This window comes from Marmota marmota, unplaced genomic scaffold, assembly GCF_001458135.2.
Source record: "Marmota marmota marmota unplaced genomic scaffold, marMar, whole genome shotgun sequence".
Taxonomy (NCBI): Eukaryota; Metazoa; Chordata; class Mammalia; order Rodentia; family Sciuridae; genus Marmota; species Marmota marmota.
In genome coordinates this window covers 13,730,211-13,735,945 of record NW_025999961.1, presented here as the reverse complement: position 1 = coordinate 13,735,945, position 5,735 = coordinate 13,730,211, and positions in this window count along the sequence as shown.

The window sequence follows — 5,735 nt, the reverse complement described above, 5'->3', positions numbered from 1 at the left end:
TCTTTTTTTTTTTTTTTTTTTCAGAAACATTGAACTGTTAGAAGGATTATGATAGCCAAACCATGAAAAGACTTTAGAAAGGGTTAGAACATGTAGTCTGACCTTGCAATAGTAAATGAGAAAATGTCTGTGGATAACATGTTATGTGTTCTATGTATTCTTACTTTGGAAAATCATCATTCCTTTTTGAAATTTCTTCTTCATTTTTTTTTTTTTTTGCTTTGCTTTAATTTAAATATGTGAAAGCTTCTACTTCTTTTAAATATTTTTGATATGGAATGTTCTTTGAACTGACATATATTTTCACCTAGTAATACAGTTGCTATAATTTCTCTAAAGCTGAGAGGTAATACACAAGAATTTTAAATGCTATATCTCTCATAATTTCTGAAAACCAAAATTAAAGGTTAACATTTGCTTACTCCATTTTTAAATCAATTACCCGAATTACACAGATGGATGAAAACACCATGAAAAATGGAAATTTTGAAAAATGCTTCTATTATGTATGGAAAAAAATCTATGTAGGCAATTATACTCAAACCCTCTTCACAGGGGAGTGAACTTAAAAGGAAATAATCTCCCTAACCTCAGGCAATCAAGAAGAATTTTTAGGCATTTTGATTTATTTGAATAAGAAGCTCAACATTCTATCAGAGAAGAATACAAATGTTCAGTCAGTTATTCAGTCAAATTTGGAAAATTTATTGAATATATACATAATTGTAATTCTATATATATGTATATATATATATATATGCACATGTATGCATGTGAGGATAGATTTGTTTGTTCATGTGTGATATACATAATAGGTAAATGTAATGTAAATTAGTGTTGGCATGTGGTAAAGAGATGGAAAATAATATATTTACATAAAATGAGTACATGTGTTTGTTCAATAAAATACATTGCATTATCTTCCCTCTTGAAATTTCCCAACTCTCTAGCTAATTGAAAGATTCATAAAATAGTTTTGACTAATATGTCTGAAAGAGAGCTTGTTTTTCTTTCAATTCTTTCCAAAGCAGTGAATTCTTCAAGAGTGTTTAAAATATAATGTAACAATCAGAAATTATCGTAATATATTGCAAGTGAGATATACTTGAGGAGTTTTGTAAACTTTAGGAAGTATAAGCCAAATTCATAAAAATGTTCAAACAAATAATACTCTGATCTCAATTATGAGGAAAGTCACAATAAAAATGCAAAACTCACAAATATATTAGACTTTATCCTGGTAAAATGAAATATTTAAAATATTTTGGACAGTTTTGCAAATACTACATGTTTTGAGGATAGGATATGATCCACTATCCTCCAAAGGTTTGATAAATACATTTTCCCCATTTTTCACTATAGAAAATGTGTCAAAGCTTTCAAACTTTGTGAAGTACAAAAATAGGAAAACTTTTACCTAATTTTCACCTTAGGATTTTCAGATTGTCTGTTTCTTCTTCATTTCAAAATATGCTTATACTGAGAAACTAATTGAGTGGAGGTATTTCTCATCAACCCAGTCAGTGTAAAATGATCTCATTGTTCAACATTGGCAAAGTGTCTATTAAAGTTAATGGAAGAAAGAATTACACCACTGAAGTAGAAGCGATGGCGATGGCTCGAATAGAGGCAGAAAGGTGACACTTCCCTGGGATTGCTTTTCATGTGGCTTTTTATTGGGGTTGGGAGGGAAGGGTTCTTATCTACCTTGAAGTACTTTTTAGACAGCTTGTGTGTATTTATAAGCCGTTTTAGTTTCTGAGTCATCTTGCCTATTCAGTATAGCTATTGAATAAACTGCTTGGGTACATTTTTACCCTTCCTTTTTATATGATGAGGTCCTATTTGTTGCTATTTCTGACTTTCACCCCTTCTATAAGGTGGTTAAGTGATGACAATAATATGAAAAAATAGGTTTCTCTTTGCCACTTTGTTCAGAGTGAAAGTAAGTAGATATAAGTACATACAATAATTTTGCCCATCCTCCACTCTACATTTAATACATCTAATAACAACAACAACAAAAAAGTTATTTTGTCTTTATTTAATCTCCTTTAGACATTTAATCTCCTTATTGTTGGGAATTTGATAATGACCTACCTACCTTGCATTGCTGTGTTTCTGGGCCTCACTCACATGAAAACATTGCATATGCAATTACGTATTAATAGACACATTAAGAAAACACAGAAGGATAGATGAATATTATAAGAAATTAACTTCTGTGATTGTGAACTGAAAAGTCCTCAAATTTGCAGTTAGACACTTGGAAACCCAGGAGAGCTTATAGTCCACTTCCAGTCTGGATCTGAAGACTGAGAAACTCAAGGGATGAAAGTGTAAATTCTACTCTGATTCCTAGTACAAAGACAGGACAAGAAGAATGTCCCAATTTGAGAAGTCAGACAGAGAAATGGAATTATTCCCTCACCTTTTTGTTTTATTTAGGCTTTCAAAAGATTGGATGTGGCTCACCAACAATCTACTTTGCTTACTTTATCCATTCAAATAATAAACCTATCCATAAACACCTTTATAGACACAATCAGTATAATGTTCAACCAAATATACAGGCACCCCAGGGCTTAGTTGAGTTTAAATATAAAATTAATAATTACAATTGGAACAAGTCAATGATGTCTATAATCATAATAGAAAGTAAATATGTCTAGTATTATACATGCAAGAATTAGAAAAGAAAGAAAATTAAGACACACATATATGTATTTCTCTCTATATATATAGATATATTGATATATAGAGAGATCTAGATATATATAGATATAGATATATAGATGTATAGAGAGAAGGTGAGAGAAAAGAGGGAGAGAGAGAGGATACAAACATTTTAAAAAAAAATAGTCAGGAAGAAAATGACTCATTACAGTTACAGTCCTTGCTTCTGTAACTGGCCAGGTGGTAACAACTGGTGTTATTTTTTCTTTAGCACCTTAGCTGGTAAGTTCTTTACCTGGTGAAATGACCCAAAGATTTATATTGGAATGTTCTTGACCCCCAGTAGTCCTTCATGAACTAGTTGTTGTAATATTCCACTGACCTTAATTGCAGGACACAGTTATTAAGAGGTTCTCTAGAAGATCTGTATTTAAGACACGCTCTTTCTTATCCCCATGATGGAGTAGTAGTCCAATTTCCCCTTGGTAGTCAGGATCAGTCAGCCCAGCCAGCACCACAACTCCTTTATATTCCCATTGACTCAGAGGCATGAGCACTACAAAGTGGCTGTTTTAACTTTCAGTTCACTGGAACCATCATTGTGTGCTCTGGTGGAGGTATTACTCTCTATGGAGAGAGAGACCTATAGGTCTCTAGGCCAGCAAAACATAAGTTCATGGAGATAAGGAGCAAACAGTTTGCAAGTAGGCCCATTTTGCCACTCCCACATTTGATTCAAGGATCCTGGCCATGAAAGAAATAGAACCATACAATGCAGACTTATCCAGAGCATATACAGCCTTCTGGAGAACCCATTTTCCTGGAACAAACCAGCATTGGTAAGTTCCCTTTGACTTTTTCTACCATAATGGTTCTCATTTCATAGGTCAAAGAACCAGCATGAAGACTGCATTTGCTGAATATATCTATCACAATTATTCATTTTGAAACTGAAGAACAACCAAAGAATGATCTGAGCTAACATTTAATTGGTAACCATACTGCTATAAGGTCCTATTTTTACAGCAATTATGTCCATAGTGATTACACCAAGTGAAGCACAGTAATTTCCTTGTTCTCCTAGAATTAGTACAGTTCAGAGCCAGAGCCCAATAGCCCTTGCAAGTCTGATTATTCTCTTTTCCTCAATTCACAGTTACCTCTGGATGTAGATTTTTTTTTTTTTGGAAAAGCCTGGTAAACTGAATAAAAGTATGAATTTTTAGTAGATTATCAGGCTCTTTTCTCAAGATAATCTGGCCTGTCCATGATTCAATAGGTTCTGTGTCTATAAATTGGTATATGCCAATTGATATTGATTACTTATTTATTTATTTATTTTTAATTTCAGCTCAGACTTACTTTACTGCTGTTACAGATCAAGTAAGAATTTAGTAGACTACCTGTCTATGATCAGCATGATCCACTAGCCAACGTCACTGGTCAGACTATTCTGATTGCTGCTTTGATAGTGCTGTCTAGTGTGGTAATTGTGCCTACCTTGTCTTCGATTCCTGTGTGTCACCCAGGATCTAGTTACCCCTACTGCACTGAGGTTTCTTGATTTAGTCTCCACAGATCCCACTATAAGTTTTGGCCTATAGAAAAAGAGCAATCCACGGAGCTATTCATGAATGCCCAAGTTCCCCTCACGAATCCATTTCTTAGTGTTGTGCTAAAAGCTATGTCTTCTGATGCTACAGTCTGGCTGGGCACAAATCAAGAGCCACTCAAGCAGGAACAAACTTTATTTCCAAACTCCACCAGCACACTCCCTGGGAACTCTCCCGAAGGTCACCCACACAGTTCCTCCAGGAACACACCACACACCAAATGGAACTCCCACCACCGGAACTTCACCAATCAACACGGACTCTTCAGGAATCCCCGCGAGAGCTCAACTAGAACTCAACAACGGGAACTCCGCGAGAACTCAAAAGTCATAATCTTAATGGCTCGCTGGCATCACCTCTCAACCACTACTTCTGGCAAAAATGACATGCGTCATCCCGACTCGGCTGTGGCCCTCAACATTCTGACCCTTCCCACAATGGGAGTAGTACCTCTTGAATGATAATCCACTTTACTATTCCATTCTATCTAAGCCTTCCTCTATAACAAACCAAGGTTGATCTGGTGTTTCTAATTCATTCACTGTAGGCCACGTTTTAGTTTATGGTTTAAGCAACCAAACAAACAATTAGGGTCTTTATAACTTTCAGATGCAATATTAAATGCAAAATCTCTGGTTACTAGGGCCACATCAATACTTTTGGCTTGATTCAACTATATATTCCTTCCACCAATATACCCCACCCAAACATGTTTCCTAGGTTGCTATTTATATAAAGTTTGTCTTTTTGTGTGTGTGTGTGGAGTGTGGCTGTCCTGATGGAATCACTTTGTAACCCAATTTAGGGAGCAATAGGACTTTAGACCACTTAACAGATGGAGAAACACAGAGGAGAGATGGGGTGAGTCCTGAGAAGAATGAGCATTGTCTTTCATGGCAACTGCATCCTGGGAGGTAACTATAGTCATCCTCATTATCTGTGGACAGTTAGTTCCAGGGACTCATGTAGATACCACAATTTGTGGACACATAATATTTTAATATTGTTTATTGTGTTTGTTAGTCATTTTCTTTTTTGGTGCTATGACCAAACTATAGGACAAGAGCTACTTAGGGAAGGAAAACTTTATTTTGCCTCATAGTTTCAGAGGATCAGTTTATGGTTTTGGGCCAAAGATGAGGCAGCACCCCTTGGCACACTAGAGGAGTGCTGCTCCCTTTATGGTGGTCAGGAAGCAGAGAGAGGAGAAGAGGTTGCAGGGAAGATGAGCCCCCCAGGGTAAACTGCGGAGGAACACACTTGCTCCAATGATGCCCCACCTACATACAATTAACACTCACAGTCTCTTCAAACTAGGATGGAGCTGATTATGTTACAGCTCTGACAATCCAATTATTACTCCTCTGAAAATTCCCACATTAACACAGGAGCTTTTAAGGGAACACCTCATGTTCAACCACAACACCTATGCCCTCACACATACTT